Genomic DNA, 24,749 nt, shown 5'->3' with positions numbered 1-24,749 from the left:
AATGAAATTATTTGAAGCACTCTTAACAAATCAATAAAAAATGCCCCAATGGTAAAACAGACATAAGTTATGAATAGCAATTCACATACATTTAAACACTTTTTAAAATTTTATATTACAGTTTAGTTGATTTACAACATTGTGTTCATTTCAGGTATACAGCAAAGTGATTCAGTTATACATATATCCATTTTTCAGATTCTTTTCCCATTTAGGTTATTATAAAATATTGAGTAGAGTTCACTGTGCTATACAGTAGGTCCTTGTTGATTATCTATTTTATATATAGTAGAGTGTATATGTTAATACCAAACTCCTAATTTATTGCTCTCCCCACCTTTCCCCTTTGGTAACCGTAAGTTTGTTTTCAGTGTCTGTGAGTCTGTTTCTGTCTTGTAAATAAGTTCATTTGTATAATTTTTTTAGATTCCACATGTAAGTGATATGTATGATATTTGTCTTTCTCTGTCTGACTTACTTCACTTAGTAAGATAATCTCTGGGTCCATCCATGTTGCTGAAAATGGCATTATTTAATTATTTTTTATGGCTGAGTAATATTCCATTGTATATATGTACCATATCTTCTTTTTTTTCTGTTCATGTCTTTTTATTTATTTATTTATTTATTTGCGGTACGCGGGCCTCTCACTGTTCTGGCCTCTCCCATTGCGGAGCACAGGCTCCAGACGCGCAGGCTCAGCGGCCATGGCTCACGGGCCCAGCCGCTCCACGGCATGTGGGATCTTCCCGGACCGGGGCCCAAACCCACGTCCCCTGCATCGGCAGGCGGACTCTCAACCACTGCGCCACCACGGAAGCCCATGTTTTAAAAAAAATTTAATTTTATTTAAAAAAATTTTTTTGTACCATATCTTCTCTATCCATTTCTCTGTCGATGAACATTTAGGTTACTTCCATGTCTTGGCTATTGTAAATAGTGCTGCAGTGAACATTGGGGTGCATGTATCTTTTCAAATTATGGTTTTATGGAGATAAACGCCCAGGAGTGGGATTCCTGGATCATATGGTAGCTCTATTTTTAGTTTTTTTAGTAACCTCCATACTGTTCTCCATAATGGCTGTACCAATTTAAATTCCTGCCAACAATGTGAGAGGGTTCCCTTTACTCCACACCCTCTCCAGCATTTATTGTTTGTAGGGTTTTTGATGATTGCCATCCTGACCAGTGTGAGGTGATTCCTCATTATGTTTTTTTTCTTTATTAAATTTATTTATTTATCTTTGACTGCGTTGGGTCTTCATTGCTGTGTGCGGGCTTTCTCCAGTTGCTGTGAGTGGGGGCTGCTCTTTGTTGTGGTGCACGGACTTCTCATTGTGGTGGCTTCTCTTGCGGTGGAGCATGGGCTCTAGGCGCGCAGGCTTCAGTAGTTGTGGCACGTGGACTCAGTAGTTGTGACTTGTGGGCTCTAGAACACAGGCTCAGTAGTTGTGGCACATGGGCTTAGTTGCTCTGCGGCATGTGGGATCTTCCTGCCTCGAACCTGTGTCCCCTGCATTGGCAGGTGGATTCTTAACCAGTGTGCCACTAGGGAAGTCCCCTTCATTATGTTTTGATTTGCATTTCTCTAATACTCAAGTGATGTTGAGCATCTTTTCATGTGCCTTTTGGCCATCTGTATGTCTTCTTTGGAGAAATGTCTATTTAGATCTTCTGCCCAATTTTTGATTGGGTGGTTTGTTTTTTTTTGATATTGAGCTGTATGACCTGTTTGCATATTTTGGAGATGTATATTTTGGGGATTAATCCCATGTTGGTCACATTGTTTGCAAATATTTTCACCAATTCTGTAGGTTGTCTCTTTGATTTGTTTACAGTTTCCTTTGCTGTGCAAAAGCTTTTGAGTTTAATTAGGTCCCATTTGTGTATTCTTTTTAAAATTTTCATTACCCTAGGAGGTGGGCCCAGAAAGATACTGCTGCAGTTTACGTCAGAGAGTGTTCTGCCTTTGTTTTCATCTAACAGTTTTATAGTATCTGGTCTTATATTTAGGTGTTTAATCCATTTTGAGTTTTTTTTGTTAAAGGTGTTGGAGAATGTTCTACTTTCATTCTTTTACATGTAGTGGCCCAGTTTTACCAGCACCATTTATTGAAGAGACTGTATTTTCTCCACTGTATTACTTGCCTTCTTTGTCATTGATTAATTGACCATAGGCATGTGGGTTTATTTCTGGGGTTTCTGTCCTGTTCCATTGATCTTTAAGTCTGGCTTTGTGCCAGTACCATACAGTTTTGATGACTGTAACTTTATAGTATAGTGTGAAATCAGGGAGCCTGATTCCTCCAGCTCCGTTTTTCTTTCTCAATATTGCTTTGGCTATTTGGGGTCTTTTGTGTTTCCGTACTAATTTCAAGATTTTTTTGTTTCTAGATTTGCAAAAACAGTCATTACTAATTTGATAGAAATTGAATTGAATTTGTAAATTGACTTGGGTGGTATAATCATTTTGACAATGTTGATTCTTCCAATCCAAGAACATTGTATATCTTTCCATCTGTTTGCATCATCTTTGATTTCTTTCATCAGTGTCATAGTTTTTGGAGTACAGGTCATTTGCCACCTTAGGTAAGTTTATTCCTAGGTATTTTGTTCTTTTTGATGTGATGGTAAATGGGATTGTTTCCTTTATTTCTCTTTCTGTGCTTTCGTTGTTAGTGTATAGGAATGTAAGAGATTTCTTTGCATTAATTTTGTATCCTGTAACTTTACCAAATTCATTGATGAGCTCTAGTAGTTTTCTGGTAGCATCTTTAGGATTTTCTATGTATAGTATCATGTCATCTACAAACAGTGACAGTTTTACTTCTTTTCCAATTTGTATTCCTTTTATTTCTTTTTCTTCTCTGATTGCTGTAGCTAGGACTTCCAAAACTATGTTGAATGGAAGTGGCAAGAGTGGACATCCTTGTCTTCTTCCTAATCTTAGAGGAAATGATTTCAGGTTTTCACTATTGAGTAAGATGTTACCTGTGGGTTTCTCATATATGACATATATTATGTTATGTTGAGGTAGGTTCCCTCTGTGCCCATTTTTTGAAGAGTTTTTATCATAATGGGTGTTGAATTTTGTCAAAAGCTTTTTCTGCATCTATTGAGATGATCATATGGTTTTCTTCAATTTGTTAATGTGGTGTATCACACTGGTTGATTTGGGGATATTGAGAAATTCTTGCATCCTTGGGATAAATCCCACTTGATCATGGTGTATGATCATTTTAATGTATTGTTGGGGTCAGTTTGCTAGTATTTTATTGAGGATTTTTGCATATGTATTCCATCAGTGATATTGGCCTGTGACTTTCTTTTTTTTTTTTTTTTTTTGGTAGTATCTTTGCTTTTGGTGTCAAGGTGATGTTGGCCTCATAGAATGAGTCTGGAAATGTTCATTACTCTGCATTTTTTAAAAAAATTGTTTCAGAGGGATAGGTGTTAACTCTTCTCTAAATGTTTGATAGATTTCACCTGTGAAGCCATCTGGTCCTCAACTTTTGCTTGTTGGGAGTTTTTAAATCATACTATCAATTTCAGTAATTGTGATTAGTCTGTTCATATTTTCTATTTCTTCATGGTTCAGTTTTGGAAGGTTGTACCTTTCTAAGAATTTGTCCATTTTTTCTAGGTTGTCAATTTTATTGGCATATAGTTGCTTTTAGTAATCTCTTACGATCTTTTGTATTTCTGTGGTGTCAGTTGCAACTTCTCCTTTGCATTTATGATTTTATTGATTTGAGTTTTTGTTGATGTGTCTGGCTAAAGGTTTATCAATTTTGTTTATCTTTTCAAAGAACCAGCTTTTAGTTCCATTGATCTTTTCTATTGTTTTCTTTGTCTCTATTTCACTTATTTCTGCTCTGATCTTTATGATTTCTTTCCCTCTACTAACTTTGGGTTTTATTTGTTCTTCTTTCTCTGATTGCTTTAGGTGTAAATTTAGTTTTTTACTTGAGATTTTTCTTGTTTCCTGAGATAGGCTTGTATCACTGTAAACTTTCCTTTTGGAAATACTTTTGATGCATCCCATAGATTTTGGATCATTGTGTTTTTGTTTTCATTTGTCTTCAGGTATTTTTTATTTCCTCTCTGATTTCTTCAATGATCCATTGGTTGTTCAGGAACATATTATTTATCCTCCATGTGTTTGTGATTAAAAAAAAACTTTTGTAGTTGATTTATAGTTTCATAGTATTGTGATTGGAAAACATGGTTGATATGGTTCCTTAAATTTACTGAGGCTTGTTTTCTGGCCTAGCATGTGATCTGTCTTGGATAATGTTCCACGTGCACTTGAAAAGAATATGTATTCTGTTGTTTTTGGTTTGAATACTTTATAAATATCCATTAAGTCCATCTGGTGTAACGTGTCATTTAAGGCCTGTGTTTCCTATTGATTTTCTGTCTGTCCATTGATGTAAGTGAGGTGTTAAAATCCCCCACTATTATTGTGTTACTGTTGATTTTTCCTTTTGTTAGCATTTGCCTTATATATTGAGGTGTTCCTATGTTGGCTGCATATATACTTACAATTGTTTTTATCTTTTTGGATTGATCCCTTGATCATTATGTAGGGTCCTTCTTTGTCTCTTATAACAGTCTTTATTTTAAAGTCTGTTTGGTCTGATATGAGTATTGCTACTCCAGCTGTCTTCTGGTTTCCATTTGCATGGTATACCTTTTTCCATCCCCTCACTTTCAGTCTGTATGTGTCCCTAGATCTGAAGTGGGTCTCTTGTACACAGCATATATATGGATCTTTTTTTTGTATCCATTCAGCCAGTCTTTGTCTTTTGGTTGGAGCATTTAATACATTTACATTTAAAATAACTATTGATATGTATGTTCTTATTGCCATTTTGTTAATTGTTTCGGATTTGTTTTTGTAGGTCTTTTTTCTTCCATTCCTCTTCTGTTTTCTTCTCTTGTGAATTGATGACGTTCTTTAACGTTGTGTTTGGATTTCTTTTTCGTCTGTATATCCATTGTAGATATTTGGTGTGCAGTTACCATGAGATTTTGATATAGCAGTCTATGTATATATACAAGATTGTTTTAACTTGCTGGTCTCTTAATTTCAAATGCATTTCCAGTATCCTGCATTTATATCCTCCTCTTTTTACAATTGCTGGTTTTGGTATCATATTTGTGTGTGGATGATTTCCTGCCTTTACGTTTGCCTTTATGGTGGCCTTCCCATTTGTAATTTTCTTTTTTCCATTTGTGACCTTTTCTGCCTAGAGAAGTTCCTTTAGCATTTGTTGTAAAGCTGGTTTGGTGGTGCTGAATTCTCTTAGATTTGCTTGTCTGTAAAGCTTTTGATTTCTCTGTTGAATCTGAACAAGAGCCTTGCTGGGTAGAGTATTCTTGGTTGTAGGTTTTCCCTTTTCATCACTTTGTGCCACTCTCCTCTGGCCTGCAGAATTTCTACTGAAAAATCAGCTGATAATCTTACGGGAATTCCCTTGCATGCTATTTGTTGCTTTTCCCTTGTTGCTTTTAATATTTTCTCTTTGTCTTTAATTTTCATCAATTTGATTAATATGTGTCTCTGCATGTTTCTCCTTGGGTTTATCCTGTATGGGATTTTCTGTGCTTCCTGAACTTGGGTGACTGTTTTCTTTCTCATGTTAGGGAAGTTTTCACCTGTTATCTTTTCAAATATTTTCTCAGGCCCTTTTTCTCTCTCTTCTCCTTCTGGAACCCCTGTAATACGAATGTTGGTGTGTTTAATGTAGTCCCAGAAGTCTCTTAGACTGTCTTCATTTCTTTCCATTCTTTTCTGTTTATTTTTTTCTGTGGCAGTGATGATTTCCACCATTCTGCCTTCCACCTTAATTATCTGTTCTTCTGCTTCAGTTATTCTGCTATTGGTTCCTTCTAGTGTACTCTTCATTTCAGTTCTTATATTGTTCAACTCTGTTCTTTAAATCTTCTAGCTCTTTGTTAAACATTTCTTGTATCTTCTCAGTCTTTGCCTCCATTCTTTTTCCGAGATCTTTGATCATCTTTACTATCATTACTCTGAATTATTTTTCAGGTAGATTGCCTATCTCCAGTTCACTTCATTGTTCTTCTGGGTTTTTATCTTGTTCTTTCGTCTGGAACATAGTCCTCTGCTATCTCATTTTGTCTAACTTAATATATTTGCAGTCTTCATTCTGCAAGCTGCAGGATTGTAGCTCCTCTTGCTTCTCGTGTCTGCCGTCTGGTGGTTGAGGCTAGTCTAGAGGCTTGTGGAGGCTTCCTGGTGGGAAGAACTGGTGCCTGCCCACTAGTGGGTGGAGCTGGGTCTTGTCCCTCTGTTGTCCAGGGTTATGTCGAGGGGTGTGTTTACAGATGGGTGTGGGCTCAGGAAGACTTTAGGCAGCCATCTGCTGATGGGTGAGGCTGTGTTCCTGCCCTGTTTGTTGTTTGGCTTGAGGTGTCCAAACAGTGGAGCCGACAGGCTGTTGGGTAGGGCCACTTCTTGGTGTCAAAATGGCTGCCTCCAGGAGAGCTTACCCCAATGAGTACTTCCTAGTACCTCTGCCACCAGTGTCCTTGTCCCCGCAGTGAGCCACAGCTGCCCCCTACCTCCCCAGGAGACCCTCTAATACCAGCAGGTAGGTCTGGTCCAGGCTCCTCTGTTTTTTCCCTGTGTCCTGGTGTGCATGAGACCTGTGTGCACCCTCTAAGAGTGGAGTTTCTGTTTCCTCCAGTCTTGTGCAGCTCCTCTGATCAAGTCCCACTGGCCTTCAAAGCCGATGCTCTGGGGCTCTTCCTCCCGATGCCAGACCCCCTCGCTGGGGAGTCTGAGTGGGGCTTAGTTCCTCACTCCTGTGAGAGAACCTCTGCGATACAGTTATTTTCCAGTTTGTGGGTTGCCCACCCGGCAGTTGTGGGATTTGATTATATCACATATGCACCCCTCCTATTGTCTTGTTGTGGCTTCTTCTTTGTTTTTGGATATAGAATATCTTTTCTGATAGGTTCCAGTCATTTTTGTCGATGGCTGTTCAGCAGTTAGTTGTGATTTTGATGTTTCCATGAGAGGAGGTGAGCTCAAGTCCTTCTACTCCACCATCTCATCTTCAACTCTCAAAATTCACATACATTAAAAAGTACAAACTACTAATAATGATGAAAGAAATGTTAACCTCTCTAGAAATAAAATTTTAAAAATAATTGTAATAATAAACTATTTTTTCTTTCAAGATGACATATTTCAATGAGAAAATATTAGAATTATTGGTAAATATGGATTGTTGAATGCACTGCTTGCCAGTGTGTAAATTGGAAAAGCACTTTTGAAGGAAAGTTTTTATCAATTATAATAAAAATATATGTAGCCTTTGAACTAGTAACTCTAAGGAATTAACATTAGCAAATAATCAGATGTGGACAAAGATTTATTATGGTGTTTATTTCAATATTTATGTAATATAGGGATAAAAATAATATACATGTTATATAAATATTTACATACATATTTAATATAGGAATTTTTTTAAAAGACAGCATTTGGTTTACAATAATGAATTGGTTAAATGAATTGTGCTGTACAAAGAGGTGAAATATCATGTAGTGTAATTAATAATTTTTGAAAATCAGAAAATTATTATAGGAAGAAAGCACAGTACATGATTAATAGATTTTGATTTTGCATGTGTATGTGCATGTGTGTATTTTGTGCTTGTGTGTGTGGAAAGGTATCTACATGTTGCTAAGGATATATTTAGGAGAAAACAAACCAACTTGTTAACTGTGATTTGCTTATGGTTCATTTCTATTTTCTTCTTTATATCTTTACGAGATTTTCTATCATGAACATAAATTACTATTGTATTAGTTTTTTTGTGTGTGTGTGGTATGCGGGCCTCTCACTGTTGTGGCCTCTCCCATTGCGGAGCACAGGCTCCGGATGTGCAGGCTCAGCGGCCATGGCTCATGGGCCCAGCCGCTCCGCGGGGCATGTGGGATCTTCCCGGACCGGGGCACGAACCCGTATCCCCTGCATCGGCAGGCGGACTCTCAACCACTGCGCCACCAGGGAAGCCCCATAAATTACTATTGTATTAGTTTCCTACTGTTGCTGTAACAAATGAATACAAACTTAGTGCCTTAAAATAACACAAATTTATTCTCTTACAATTCTGGAAGTCAAAAGTCCAGAATGAGTTTCACAGGCTAAAACCAAGGTGTCAGCAGGGCTAATTCCTTTTGGAGGTTCTGAGGGCTTCTGACTTTTTTAATGCCTAGTGGCCACCTGTATTCCCCCATCTTCAAAGAGCATCACTCAGTCTCTGCTTCTGGCATCACATTGCCTTCCTCTGTGACTTGACCCTCATATGTCCCTCATTTAAGGACTGTAGTCATCGCATCATCCTGGATCATCTGGTTCATGGGATAATCCATGATAATCTTCCTACCTCAAGACCTTTAGTTCATTTATACCTGCAAAGTCCCTTTTGTCATATTAGGTAACATTCACAGTTTCTTGGTATTAGAATAGGATGTGAATATATTTGGGGGCCACTATTCAGCCTACTTCAGCTATTACTTAATATTAAATTATTTATTATTGTAGAGACATAATAAGCATTGCTCTGGCATCCTTGATGAGGAATTGATTTTCTTAAAACATTATGGAACATAATATATATTACTAGAAGATACAGGTGAAGAAAAGGCAAAGCTACATTCTCAGGAGCTCAATATATATTCTGTAGTTCAACAGGGGGCATTTTCAGAAATAAGAATTTACGATTGAGGAGAGGGATTTAGGTATTCCGAAGAGTAACATCTGAAATAACTGCTGCCTCAAAAAGGAAAATCATTGGGATTGCCGCTAGCATCTCACTTAGGCATTGAGTCTTACCACATCTGTACCTTCTAAACATATGATGGTAATTTTAATTCTGTGATATACACCTGCTTCCAGGAAAATGATCCCTGGAATAGCTACTGAAAATTACCATGTGGCCAGGATCCACACTAAATGTATAAAGACATTCCCTATTCAACAGTATCAAAATGCATTGTTTCCTGGGAAAAATTATATATAGTGGTATCCAGAGCAATGTTATATGTAACCACAAAAAAAGGTGGAAACAATCTCAGTGCACAACACGAGAGGAATTAACCAAAATTTATACATCATAATATATAGTGGACTGTTGGGTAGCCGTAAAATCATAAATTACTATTATGTTACTATTATCCTATTCATGACATCAGAAAATGCTCATTGTAATGTTAAAGGAAGCAAAGTAGGTACCAAATGACATTTATCATAATCTCAAAAATGTTAAAAAAATAAAAAGAAGCTAGAGGGAGCAGAAACTATATTAAAATATGTATAGCGGATCTTTTCAATGATGGAGTTATGAGTGACTATTATTTTTTTAAAGTTTCAAAATTTTCCACTGGACATACTGTTTTTATACTCAGAAGGGGAAAAAAACCAATAAAAAGTATTGGATCAGTTTCCCATAGATATTGATTCAGTTATTGGGCTAAGGGAAGTTTTACTGCCTGGGAAACTTTAATTTTCCCACTGTGCATCACTCCACAGGAGAAAAAATGTGTGTCCGCCTTTTTGTTTATGGGCACTGGGCAGGATGGTGCACCATTAAATCTAAGTGGAGACAATGATCATTATCTTCTAGGTGACCTGGAATGGGTGGAGATCCAGTAATTCTGTATATATTCTACCGTGCAAACATTGAAAGAAATCTGTCCTCATATCCTTCGTGGGAAATATGTCCCTGAAAAAGGGTTAAGCAGAAAGAAAAAAGGGTTAAACAGAGAGAAGTACACAACATAAACAAACAACAAAAAATATAAGGCCTATATGTTATAACTTCATTACCTGTAAGAAGATGCAATATAGTATGTCCCTCTCGTGTGCACTAGAACATGTATGAGGTCATTATGCTTGCCATAAACGAACAGTACATGCAAAACTGTGTTTCTTTTCTGGCATTAGCACAATATGATCCTTTATTGAGCTTTCGTTAAAAATTGGTATAGTAATTCATTATGCATTTATCTGATTTTAATCCTCTTTGGATTTGATCAGGATGACAATACTTAGTGCTCGGGAATTCAGAAAGAGAAGTATGAAAGCTCGAGATATATCTGCTTATTCACAACTAAGTAAATCAGCCTTTTAATCCTTTAATCTACTCTAGAAACTGAATAATTGAGCTAGAACAGGGATTGTTCCATCTGATTCAAAACATTTGTTGGAGGTCAGAGTCTCAGAAGAGAGATTTTTCACATGTTTATTTGCTCTAATTCACATAACTGGTACATTAAAATGAACAAACTAGAAACAAGCAACCAGAGGGTGTTGGATTAGCAGGAGTCTTAAAAGCTTTGCAGCTTCTTCATATAATTATTGAGGAGGCATGTTTAATTAGCATTAACACCCATTAGTAACAATTAAACATAGTCAAGGTCAGGAAAGTAACCCTTTTACAATTTAAAGTTGGCATTTAAATTTTATATTGCTCTAGGCCCAGCAGAAATGTTAATTTATTTCAATGTAATATTCTGTTATACTGTTAGAACATTAAAAATCACTCTTTTTCATATCGCCATAATGCAATAATTTACAGGTAAGAAATCGAGGTTTTAGTTTCTAGAGATATCTAAGACTCTCGTAAATGTGAAAGTTCAGTACTCAAAGGAATGAAGATGCCCATGCAATTTCAAGTGACTGTGCTTTGCAAGCTGGACTCTTTCTGAGCTGAGTGAAAAATAGAATGAACAGACTTAAATAGTTGCTCCATTTCCTAATCCCACATCTTGTACCTCAGTTGAAAGGGGTTAAGAGCCCATTAAATTCTCTTCTTGGTCCATAAGCTTCTTTTCAGTACCTTTCCCAGGTTGCAAAGAAAATTTCCTGAAAGGTTAGCCATTAAAGATTACCGTATTCCTGAAAATCCTTGACTTATGTCTTGAAATGTGGGGCCATTTTAATTATCTATGGATGAAAGACAGTGGTTTGACTTCAACTCACTTTTAGGTGTCTCTTATGATGTATAACAGCTTAGGGTTCTAAAAAACTGTCTCCCCCGTTGCAACCTAAGAGATACCATATTTACTCAGCTTTTAGTTTTTATTTTTCTGTATGTAGTTCATTACTACTAGTGCATCAACTCTGGTTTCTACAAATAATAGATTGAGAAAAAAAAACCTACACATCTAAAACACAGAGGGTATGGATGTTATCTTTTTAGTGTCCATAATGAAGGTACCCTCTTTTTTGTTAGAGCTATAAAAATTACTATCAGTAAATATTATAAGAACCAGTGGAAAAAGAAGGTAGAGATATGAAAGATATTGATCATTTATGTGTATGAAAATTTTCGTATTGAATAGTGATACCTGATTTATGTTCCCAAACTTTTTAAAAAGATAGTTTTCAGATAGAAGAGCGATTGCAGCCCTACTAACTATACTTTTCTATAAATTGTATGTGTAATATATTTAATATGTATGAAATATATGTTTATTACAGAGTTGTCCTATATTGTGATTAGTACTTGGTCTTTAGAAGTTCAAAATAAGGAATCAATGCAAGATGAATTGGGTAGGGGCATATGGTCAAAATAAGGCTTTCTTACATCTGAAGCTGCTTGTCTTTCACCTGGATGAATTCACCAAAGCCCAGGGTCTTTCCCTCAATTCTGTGACTTGAAAACATGAAATTTTTAGAATTCTAAGTACAATTTCTCTTCTCAAGGGAAGACTCACATTAAACCAGCAAACACAAACAGGGTGTAAAAACAGAATGTCAAGTTGTGAATGTAATGATAAACAAAAAAATAAAGAAATCACAGTACTCTATATCTCTTTAAACTGTACTCTCCCTTTAGGATGGGCAATCTGGATGTCAAAAGCAATCAGGATTCATAAACTTTTCTGTGTGTATATTATATCTCAATAAAATTTGCAAAAACAAAGTGAAATCTCTGAAACCCAGGGTCCAGGAATCTACACAGTAAACAACAAGAACAATTCTCCTGGAACTTTGGGTGATAGTTCCTAAGGGCAAAGGGTAATAGCCACAGCAGTTGTCAGTTATGATTTGAAACTTTAATTTCTGAATCATAGATGCTTGCGTTTGAAAGGAACCTTAGAAATTTGGATGGATGGTTGCCCCCCAAAGACCTTTTGTTTTTGAGTAGTGAGGATGACTTTTTAATGATTTATGGTTTTTCTGGCAGTTGCCTGAGATAACTTTTCTTACTTCATTTGGCAAAATATTTGCTGGTTTTTCCTCTAAAGCAGAGGTCAAGATCTAACTCCTACAAAACTTATCCAATTATTTCAATCTATTCCAAAACTCCTTGACCCTACCAACCTCTCTTACTGGGAACATTTCACAATAATTGTAATTTAAACTTGGAGTTACAGCTCTCTGGCAACGTGACTCATGTATTATCTTGCTGGACTTTCAGCTCCTGGAAACTCTGAAGTATTTAGCAACTGGATGCCATGTGTTTCTTTCTGGGTAGTTAGAGCTACTCTCTCACTTATCAGCTGAGTGATCGTGAGCAAGTTTTGAAACTTCTCTAAGCTTTAGCTTCCTTGTCTATAAAGTCAGGAAGTTAGCACCAACATGTGTAGTAGTATTATAAAAACTAGGTGAGGTGTGTTGTGTGTGCAGTGATCATGGTAAGCATTTAGTAATAGAAACAACGTCATCTCCATCCTTTATCCTTTGGTAAATATATTCTTACAAGTGTATAAACAATTGAACTAACACCTCTGTGGGATGGTGAGTTCTCAGATAACAAAGAATCCATTCTCAGCTGGTCAAGTCTTATTCCCTCCATAATTTTGCTTGGGGATAAGAGGAAGGAGATTCAGAATGAAGTAGGGACAAGTCCCAAGAAATCTGTCCCTCAGAACCTTTCCATATTTGATCAGGTTTGTCATGTATCAGAGAGAATGTGGATTAGGAGCCCTGCATATCTGGTGTGACTGTGATGCTGGTATTGATACATTATTTCCAGCTAGCATTAATCAGAAGCCCTAGTTTTAATGTATCTCTCTGCTTTCCTTTTTTTAAAATTTTCCTTCTCTGTTTTTAATGAATTTTCAAACTGTTTCTTTTGTTTTTATTTTTTTCCTCTAGAGCTTGGTAAATAAAATCTGGATTAAGGTATATCGTTCATTCAAATCCCTGCCCTGCCACTGGCCAGCAATTATTTAACCTTTCCTTAGATCACTGTCCTCATTTGAAAAATAGAATATTAATATCTACCTCATTGGGCTGTTTTGAGTATTAAAAACGGGATAATACATATGAAGTATTGGCATATTACAATAAAAATACAGTAGTTATTGTATTCATTCTGAAATTTTGCAGTGCTCAAAATATGAATGTTCCACAATCATTCAGTGCATTCAGGCCAATCTTGTGATTCTTTTTGTGCTCCTCACTTTTCTCCTTTAAACCCCTTTTCTTTCTTCTTCTTTCTTCTCTACATCTTTCTCTTTACCTTTCTCTCTTCCTATCTTCTGTTGTAGTCTTCCTGTTTTTTTTTTCCCCCTAAGAGTCATCTGCTTTGAAGAAGATCTCCTCTATGAAGTCTTTTCTGATCCCTTAGGGAAGATTTAATCTAAATTCCCCCCTTTTATACTCCCATACAATTCCATGAATACTTTTACCCTGGCACTTACTTTAATGGCATTTTCTATTTATAAAGGTCTTTGAAACACATACTGTAAACTGTTTGAGGGTAATGACCATGGCAGTTGTTGACACATCTTAAATGTGCATCATGTTAAGTTTTGAGTGTCATCTGGTCTACCATCAGTGCTCCCCTCTTTCCTTCACCCAGTTCCCGCCCTCATTTCCTTCTCCAAATTTGTCTCATTTTTCTGCTTTCCCTTTTGCGTCTCTATTTTTGCTTTCTCTTTCCCATTGCATCTGCCATTCTTCTTCTTATTCGCCTTCTGACTTCATTATTATGGCCAACCGAAACCTTGTCTAGTATGTTCTCTGTCTTCCTTGCCTCTTTATTGCCATCCACAAACTCTTACAGAATATTCTTGGTTGACTCCCTTACTTCCTAGCATACCCATGTACTTCATGATCACTTTAGAACATTTAAAAGGGTTGGAATTTTTTAAAATAGGTAATTATAATCAGTCTTCTTTCACCTCTGGCATAAGACTCTTCTTCCTCAATCTGACCATTCTTAAATCTAGAAGCGCTCCAGCTCATTGGTCCTCCTTACCCCCATGTCTAGGCCAAAGAACTTGTGAAATCTTAGCCCTGTTTAATACTTGAATTTATCAAAACATAAGAGAGCTAATTCTGCCTAAGGTCACCAAAGAAGGATAAAGATGCCACAGATAAACATTTAGTCCAGTTTTATAATGGACTCTAAGTGCCTAGTTGAGTGCTAACCATTAACTCACTTGAACAAGAGGGAGCTCATGACACAAACTAACATGTTAACTCTATAGACACTTAACTTCACCATTCCTCAATGTAGCTGATAAGCTGCATCTAGTTAGCTTAAATAACATGAATGATGGATTTCCCTTTGTATATAAATTGGGAGTTTCTGAAGTTTTTGAACAGCTCTTCGTACAGCTACTGACTACCACCTCTCTTGGTCACTGCAATAGAAAATGATGACTAAGAAACACATTGTCTCAATATCAGTGGACATAATATTCTGGTATTCTACAAAAATCTCAAAATCCTTAATCTAAAAGATACATCTGCCAATATCTTATTTCCTTATCCTTTGTTAATATAAATATCCAATCTATGAAGGTCTCAGTTTCCTTACTTAGAATATGAGGTGGAATAGATTTGCTAATATCTAGGGACCTTTCCAATTTTAATATTCCCTGGGTGTAAGGGCTGAGCCAAACACAATGTCTCCCTTAATAATTAACCTTGCTCCTGATGAAAGTTATCAGCAAGATCTACTTGTAAGAGATCAAACATTCATATCCATATATATTGTAGCACATTGACTTTTACAGAACTCAAAGTAACACAACATAGTTACGTTCATAGACTTAAGGTCACTGTGGTATACTTTACAATTTTTCTTTTCCCTAGGAGGGAAGTGTAGATGGCTAGGAAGGGATTTCTTTCTCTGCCTTTTAGTAATGTAAGCCTTTTATTATGTCTTGGATCCTAAAAGATTGGTAGGGTTTTGGCAGGTGGAGCTTAAGAGAAACATTCCAGGTGGCAGGGACAACATGAGAAAGGGCAGAAGGAAGAATGGATTTTGAGAATGACTTGTTATCCTGCATGATGAGAGCAGTGTTTCACAATCTCTATCCTGCAGAACACTGGTTTCAGATGATGTCAGTGTAGTTACAAGACAAAAGCATTTGGGAAGAGCCATACTCTACATCCCGACATGAAATTCAAGTTTTACTTTGTTACATTTACTTTGTTACATTATATACTCTGAAAAGTTTTGGAGGAAGGAATTGATTTAATTTTGTTTAGTTCAGTCTTACTCACACTTACTTGACAAACCTATATTCAGCTGATGGGACTGTATTTTGTGAAAGGCCAATCGGAGAAATGCTGGGATGGAGCTTAGGATATTTCTGTATTGGGACATGCAATATTTTTCTTAAAATTCTTTACTGTTTGTCCTAACATTTGTTACTTTGCAGGATTCAGTTTTGTTTTGTTTTTTTTAACATTTTTACTGGAGTATAATTGCTTTACAATGTTGTGTTAGTTTCTGCTGTATAACAAAGTGAATCAGCTATATGCATACATATATCCCCAGGATTCAGTTTTAAGCCTTCTGCTTTTACTTGATTCATTGGGCCTCTTAGAAAGCTCAACAATTCTGGGGGCTTCATCTCTTATGTGGTTTCCAGGAGCTCCTGGCACTTACCACTATTTCCTCTTGATTCTTTTCCTCCGACTTCAAACTTCTTACGATTATGAGCTAATTGTTTTCTCAGCCTCTAGTGTCAAAACCAGCTCATCTTCATTGTCTCAGTTACAAGGTGCAATATTTCCTATGTTTATATGAGTTAAAATATAAGTCAGGGATTGATACATAGCATATGCTTAATAAAAATTGTATTTCCTTTTTTTCTTTGTTCAAAGGTATCCAAACACTGGCAAAGTTCTTAACTTGAAAGTAGAGTCATCTAATTTATTTAGCTCATCCAACCATCAATATTGAATATGTCTTTTTTCTTACACATATTTCTTGTATTCCAATAGTGACATTCTAGACCCCATTGAGCACATTTTTAACTTATTACTGTTACTACTACCTTGGCTATTTCTTGACCAAAATTTACTTCATACAACTGACAGCCTAATTAACCTACTGGAGTTTTTTTTTAAATGTATGCATTCAAACAATAAACACCAATTGCATTGATAATAACTGAATTTTTACATCTCTATGCACCCATGTATCCAACACCAGGTCAAGATATTATAAAATATTTCTAACACCCTACAATGTTCTCTGTTACTTCTTTCTGTTCCATACTTCCCCAGGGTAACACCTAAACTGACCTCTATCGCCATGTATCTCATACATGGAAACACACAGTGTGTATTCTTCGGTATCTGGCATTTGGGTACATATCATTATATCAGTAGTTTATTCTTTTATTGTGTTTCCCTGATTTTTTAAACCTAGACATTCATATAGTGTCAAAGTACCACTGATTTTTTAATATTATTATGCTGACCTACATCTTCAGGGGCTTTCCACAGTCTTCCATCTGTCTTTCCACCTACTTTCTCTTCAGTCTAATTATGTTTCATTTAACCAACCTCAGCCAGCCTTTCCCCCATATTCCCCAACACGTAGCACTCCTCTGTTCAGCCAGTTTTGTTCCCTATTCCATAAGCCCTCTGTGTCATTCCTGACACTGTGCCTGTTCCCTGCCTGGAGCTTAGGAGAGGGCTTATTCAATTCAAATCCTACCTCTTCTAAGAAGTCTTCTCAGAAGAAGCCAGTGCTTTTTGGAATCCTTCTTTAATGAAATCTCATAGCAAGTGTAATCCATCCTCCCTGATCTGGTAATTAATTATCCATTGTTCCTATCATATAGTGTTTGTTTTTCTTATGTGTTGTTATTGTTTATATAAGCAGATTATAGTGACTTGAACCAGGAACCCTGTCATTTTCCTCTTCATTTTAGTGCAAGGATCTGTGATATGAAGTTAAACTCCTTTTCCCTCACTTTTCATTCACCCTCAGCACTTGTTAAACATAAAGTACAAATGAAACTTATTGGTTAACAGGTTTTTCTGGTCCTTGGTTCTGGTCCCTAGGTCTAAGATGCACTTTTGTAGTGCTAATTTGACTGATTTCTTATTGTCACATGACTCAGGAATTAACTAAATCATTACAAATTTAGAAACATATAAGAAAACCAGTGGATATCACAAGTTTAGGCCCGGGGTAGAGTGTTGTACGAGTCATAGTTTGGTGGGGCTCACACTTAATGACCTAGCCTTCCAGTATTCCATTGTAAGTAAGAAAGAGGTATGCAAATATATGGTTAATATTTAACAGTGTTGATAAAAAAGAAAAGAGAGAGAGGTACGACAGGTACTTGGAGAGCTTTTTGGAATTCATGAACAAATACGATTGGATGGGGAAAAAGAAAAACCAAGGGCTAACCTCCCACATATGAGCTCAGGACAGAGAGAAGGGCTCATCTGGTATGCAGGTAGAAAGGTTTGACCTACAGAAGCTTAGAAAACCTCAACAATCTGAGCAGTGTTGGCAAGAGGCAAACTAAAGGGCTAACAAAATTCTGCAAAAGTCTCACACAAAGAACTTTGGCATGGTGTTCATCATCTAGCTAATCCTAACATGCAGACATTTATGAGAGCAAAGTCAGGTCTTCGCTGGAGTGGGTTCCTTATTTGGGCGACTGGGTCAAATCAAGAAAGGCAAACGTAGGCTGACAGAGTAAATAAAGAGAGGAAAAACAAAAAGAACGAAACGTATTCATCAGTGATTTCCCCCCAGTATTCTTAGCCTCCACCTTATCTCGATCTTACTGGTAACACAGGAACTAGACTGAACAATCAGGTAAAAGGGCTCTACAGAAACTGAGTTAATATAGAAAATAAAAAAATAAAACATAAAATTGTAAATTTTCTTCCTAGGGATAATTGAGATGATAGTTCAATAATAACAAGATCAGGTGAAGTCTAAAGAAACTTAAGAAAACCTGGATAAAGTAAGAAAACATTTGTTCGCCGGCATAGGAATGTTAGAGAGACACCAAGACATGTGGGCCAAGTTCTGGAGAGAAGGGAAACAGATGCAAGCTTGACATTTGGTGCAGCCTTTCTCCTTGGGGCATTTGCTGATTCAAATCTTACAGCCTAGGAGCTGAAAAGCCAAGGAGTTCAAAAGACTCTAACCACAGAAGCCAAACGGCAAGAGCTCAAGCTAAAAGAAACTAATGGAATGACAAGCTAAGCGTATTCTTAGTCTCACAGGGCGGGGGGAACCATTACATTTAAAGCCTAACAAATACAAGGGTACTTGGGAATAGGGAGAATCCAAACTTTCACATGGTAATCCCAAAGGGCAACACCCGTAGAGCAAGGATAAGATGGAAATAGACCCATCTTCACACAGACTGAAAAACAGCTTTGGATGAGCTCAAACTGAGAATGGACTAAGGTTTCCAGTCCCTATAGTAACTGTCTGCCATGGGCAAAAGTAAATCTTTTCAAGAGAAAGATAACAACATCCAGAATGTGGAGGTGTCTTTATAGTTTCCTAAAATAAGTTAAGACCAATTTTAATATAAAAAATAACTTGACATACGAGGAAAAAGACTAAATGATCAAAAGCTCAAAAAAAAAAAAAAAAGGAAGAAAAAAACCCCACACACAATATAAATAGACACAGGAGGGCAAGAGTTAGCAGGCATTGGTTAAAAAAAAAAGGAAAACAACTATGATTTAACAAAGAAAATATACACATGGCAAATAAGCGGATGAAAAGATGCTACACATTCCATGTCATCAGGGAATTTTAAATTAGAACAATAATGAGATACCACTACACACCTATTCAAATGGCTAAAATCCAAAAACTGAAATACCAAAGTTGGTGACGATGCAGAACAACTGGAATTCTCATTTGTTGCTAACGGGATACTTGGCAGTTTCTGGCAAAACTGAACGTACTTTCACCACACAGTGATCTAGTAATCATGCTCTTTGGTATTTACCCATAGGAACTGAAAAGTTACATCCACATAAAAACCTGCACGTGGATGTTTGTAACAGTTTCTTTCATAATTGCCAAAACTTGAAGTCAACCAAGATGTTTTTCAATAGGTGAATGGATCAACAAATTATGGCATATCCATACAAAGGAATAGCATTCAGCAATAAAGAGAAAAGGCTATGAAGCCATGAAAAGACATGGGAGAAGCTTAAATGCATACTGCTAAGTGAAAAAAAGCCAATCTGCAAAGGCTACATGCATATTTTATGATTCCAACTATATGAAATTTAGGAAAAGGCAAAACTGTGGAGGCAGTAAAAAGATCAGTGGTTCCCAGAGGTTGTGGAGAGGGAGAAAAGGATGGGTGAAGCCTGGAATTTTAAAGGCAGAGAAACTCCTGTGTATGGTTCTGTAATGGTGGGTAGAGGTTATTGCACATTTGTCAAAAATCATATAATGTACAAAACAAAGAGTGAAGTCTAAAGTAAAGCATGGACATTAGTTAGTAATAATGTATCAATATTGGTTCATTAACTATAACAAATGTATTACGCTAGTGTAAGATGTTAATAATAGGGGAAACTGGGTAGAGCGGTAAGGAGGTATGAGAACTCTGTCCTTTCTGCTTAATTTTTCTGTAAACCAGAAACTGCTCCAAAATAGTCTGTTAATTTAAAAAACAAATCTAGTCCTGCATACTAAACTTGCACGTAAATCCAACCACAAAAGCATTATTCATAATAGCCCCAAAGTGGAAATAACCCAAATGGCCATTTACTGTGAATGGATAAATGAAACACAGTTAATATCCACACCATGGCATATTATTCAGCCATAAAAAGAAATCAAGTACTGATACATGCTACAACATGGATGAACCTTGAAAACATGCTAAGTAATTGTATGATTCCATTTGTATGCAATGTCGAGAATAGGCAAATCCGTAGAGACAAAGTATATTAGTGGCTGCCTAGGGTTTGGAGAAATGGGGGAGTGAGTGACTTATAATAGATTCTTTTTCTTTTGGGGGGGTGGATGAAAGTTTTAAAATTGATTGTGGTGGTAGATGCATAACACATTAAATTGTACGCTTTAAATAATACGGAAAGTAAATTACATGTCAATGAAACTATTATTTAAAATTATGATTAATGTATTAAAAAAAGGACAACATATACAATTTAAACAAAAATTATCTGTGAAATGCAACCAAAGGAAAATTCTAGAATTAAAAAAGCTGAAGTTAAGCACTCAGAAGATCGGTTTAACAGTACCTTAGTCAAACAAAAGAAAGGATTACAAATGTCAATTAAAAAATAACTACACTAAAAGTTGGAGGGAAAATGATGAAAAACAGAGAAATAAGTACATAAGACCTCTGGAGTATATATAAAATACCATGTCCAGCCAGGCCCAAGTCACACAGCCTAGAGAGGAGACACACAGCCTACCTGAATCATAAGGACTTCTCCAAAGGAAAAATGAGCTTCTGATGCCAGAAGTGGAAGGAATGAATTACAAAGAAAAAGAACAATGGTAAACTATAATCTAGATATACATCAGTAAATACATAGGTTCTCTGGAGTTGTGACCTGGTACAAACAACAAAAAAAAGATGAGACTCATAGTAGAGGCTGCTAGATTCTGCAGGGAATGTCCAGGGAAGGAAGAGTTTATTTAGTTATTTTTTTAGAGTCCATATATAAGTAACATCATGCACTATTTGTCTTTGTCTTATTTCACTTAGCATAGTGTCCTCCAGTTTTATCCATGTTGTCTTAAATGATAGGATTTTCTTCTTTTTTAAGGTTGAATAATATTCCATTGCATATATATATACCATATTTCCTTTATCCATTAATCTACTGTGGACACTTAGGTTGTTTTTATACCTTGGCTGTTGTGAATAATGCTACAGTGAACATGGGAGTACAGATATGTCTTCAAATAATGATGATGTTTCCTTTGGATATATACTCAGAAGTGGGAGGGAGGAAGAGCTTATGACACAAATTGACCATGTGTAAAAGATGTTGTAGGAATGAAAAACTCTGGACACCTAGGAAGAAAGGGGGACCATGAAGTATTGGGAAAGGTTCAAGGTCATACATAGTTTAAAATTATGACATTTCAGTGAGCCTGTGTGCACGAAGCCTTGCTTATATTTCGGGATTTGAATACAGTGCAAAGAAGTGTTGCTAAATTTTTGATCAACATCAAAAAAAAGGGTGGAAATGTTTTTTCTTTTATTATGAAACTGGAGGAAAGGCAAGCCTTATAAGCAGCATGAGGCCCACTAGACTTTTCTCTGATGATAATGTGAATTTAGAAGAAGAAGAAGGATCCAAGGTCATAGAACAATTCTGAAAGCAAAATAAGGCTGCTGAGTCTTCACCCAGTGTATGAGATTAAGTTTTAATGGCATATGATGAAATGGCCATGACACAGCTGGAAGAGCTGGTGGAGTTGTTGAAAATGGCTCTTAAAGCTACAGGAATTGGAGTAGGCATAGAAAAAGAACAAGATATATCCAAAAGAGTGGAGGGACAAAATTAATGAAGAGAAAAGTCAAAAATAGAAGAAAAGCAGTAAACTTGACAAATAAAACCAAAAGCTTGTTCTTTAGAAAGACCAATAAAATAAGCAATATTTGGCAAATATGATAGAGATGGGACTAGCTATAAAACAGAATATTTTTTTAACTGCAAAAGAATAGTATGCTAGCTTTAATGAACACATTTGAAAATCTGGACAAAATGGCTGATTATTGATAAGTTATATGCAGCCAATATTTACTCATATTTTGAGTAGAGAATACAAGTAGCTTTATGAAATTAGAAAATATAATCAAAGATATACACCTTAGAAAGACATTCGTTATTTTCCAATGTATTAAAAAAGCTAGAAGAGTCCTAATACAAAAATCAGATATGGAAAATTTACCCAAAAAGTAACTAGAAGCACATTTCTTTTAAGATCTTAAGTTCTAACGAATATTAGCAAGTAGATACCAGCAACATATTTTTAAAAAGTCATTATGATCAAGAGGGATTTATCACCATCAAGCAGATATTTTAAAGTAGGATAAAGTTGGAATGAGGAAAGAAATGTCTGAATCCGATATCAAAACACACTCCAAGTTTCAGTAGTTTGAAAAAAATCTAATAAGCTATAACAGTACGTCAGTATATTATTAAACCAGAATAGGAACCCGTGTATATATGAGAAATAAAAATAGGGTAAATAAAGTACAGGCTGTCCTCACTGTGGAACTACAACAATGACCAAACGAGCTGAACTGTGCAAAGTTGATCTTAATGATCGATGGGGAAAATATTATTGTTCCATGACCTTAAAATCTTTCTGACAAAACACTAGAAACTTTCTTGTTGGTTATAAAGTTATAGATAGACTTAAAAAATTAGTAAACTTTATATTTAGTTAATACACTACAACCAAAAACATTAGAAATATTGAGAATTAACATGTTTTATTCCATTGTAAAAAACTTATGAGACGTCTAGTTTTGAGTCCGGCATGGAAGGTGCTTGGAAGTTGCAACTCTGTCCTAACAGGTAAATATCTGAACACACTGAAAAATCAACAATTCTTCTTAGATTCATTAGAGAAGTGAGGTCACAGGAAAAATCACCGTGCCCAAAATTGGAGAGGCAGATAGCAGATACAGAGAATAACAACCTACTGGAACAGAAACCCAAGAGCAGAAATCTCTGTGGACACCAACAGTGAGGTAGGAAAACCTGAACTCTGTTTGACGGATTGCTGGAGGCTTGTGTAGAAAGATCTGAGGTAAAAACTCCAGGGAAGCCCCTATCCTTTTGCAAGTTTTGTCTCTTGAGCTCTACCAGGTTGTAACTACCAGGTGAAGGTCAAAGGAAACTCCCCTTGGAATTCTGGCAGGGGGAGGGTGAAAGGAGCAAGTTTGAAATACACCAGAGCATTCTGCTATTCTTCATAAGGCCTGCCCTCAGGAGAAACTGTTTTACCAGAGGCCTAACCTATGGAGTTTTGTCAGAGCGTAACTGACCTGGGGGAAGGGAAATAGCCTACCCTGACCCATTCCAGCCATTGTGTTTCACCTAAGGGGAGGGAAAATACTGAGAGGCACTTGTGATGTTCATAGCTGAGGAGCACATGCTCATTATAAGACTGAGACCTAATCATAAGACTATGTAATGCTTCTATAACACCACATCTCTAAAGGACTATGTACTGCAGTTAATTTCACCAGTGCATCGTGTCTGGATTTTCAAGGAAGAGAAAAGTGAAACATATAAAATGCTTGATTAAAACCAGAAATGGCAGAAAAAGCGTGGAATATAAAAAAGGAACAAAGAACAATGGCAATAAATATGAAACAGTAACAAATACGGTAGATATTAATCCAATGATATCAATAACCATTTTAAATACCAATGGTATAAATATACCAATTAAAAGACAGAGATTGTCACAGAGGATCGATAAACAAGATCCAAATATAAGAAATCTACTTTAAATATGAAGGCACATATAGCTTAAAAGTAAGGGTTGGGGAAAGGTACATCATGCTAACACTAGTTAAAAGAAAGTTTGAGGGCTTCCCTGATGGCGCAGTGGTTGGGAGTCCACCTGCCGATGCAGGGGACGCGGGTTCGTGCCCCGGCCTGGGAAGATCCCACATGCTGTGGAGCAGCTGGGCCCGTGAGCCATGGCTGCTGGGCCTGCACGTCTGGAGCCTGTGCTTCTCAATGGGAGAGGCCACAGCAGTGAGAGGCCCGCGTACCGCACAAAAAAAAAAAAAAAAAGAAAGTTTGAGAAGCTGTATCAGTTTCAGACAAAGCAGAGTTAAGAGCAAAGAAAATTATCAGGCACAAAGAGGGGCATTCCATAATGATAAAGGGGTCAGTTCTCCAAGAAGACATAACAATTCTTAATATTTAGGTGCCTAACAACAACGCATCAGAATTCGTGAGACAAAAACTGATAGAAGTGCAAGGAGAAAGAGATAAATCCACTATCATAGTTGGAGATTTCTATACCCCTCTATCATAAATGGACAGATCCATCAGGCAGAAAATCAGTACAGACATAGCCCAATTCAACAACACTCGACCAAATGGATATAATAAACATCTAAAGACTGCTTCATCCAACAACAGCAGAATACATGTTGTCTCAAGCTCACATGAAGTATACACCAAGACAGACCACATTCTGGGCCATAAAACACACTCTAACAAGTTTAAAACATCAGAAATCATATAAAGTCTGTTCTCAGACCACAGTGAGGTCAAACTGGAAATCAGTAACAAAAACAAAGCTGGAAAATTCCAAAATACTTGAAGATTAAACGGTTCAATTATAAGCAATACATGGATCTTGCTGTCTGTATGTGAACTGAATAACATGCACAGTGACCAAGCACCTACAGACTTCGAAAGAAGGGACCTGATTGTTCACTAATCATGATACACATCTGTTATATCCAGGGTGATTTGTGGACTTAAGAAC

This window comes from Globicephala melas, chromosome 6, assembly GCF_963455315.2.
Source record: "Globicephala melas chromosome 6, mGloMel1.2, whole genome shotgun sequence".
In the NCBI taxonomy this organism is placed as follows: domain Eukaryota; kingdom Metazoa; phylum Chordata; class Mammalia; order Artiodactyla; family Delphinidae; genus Globicephala; species Globicephala melas.
Note: the sequence above shows the minus strand (reverse complement) of the source record.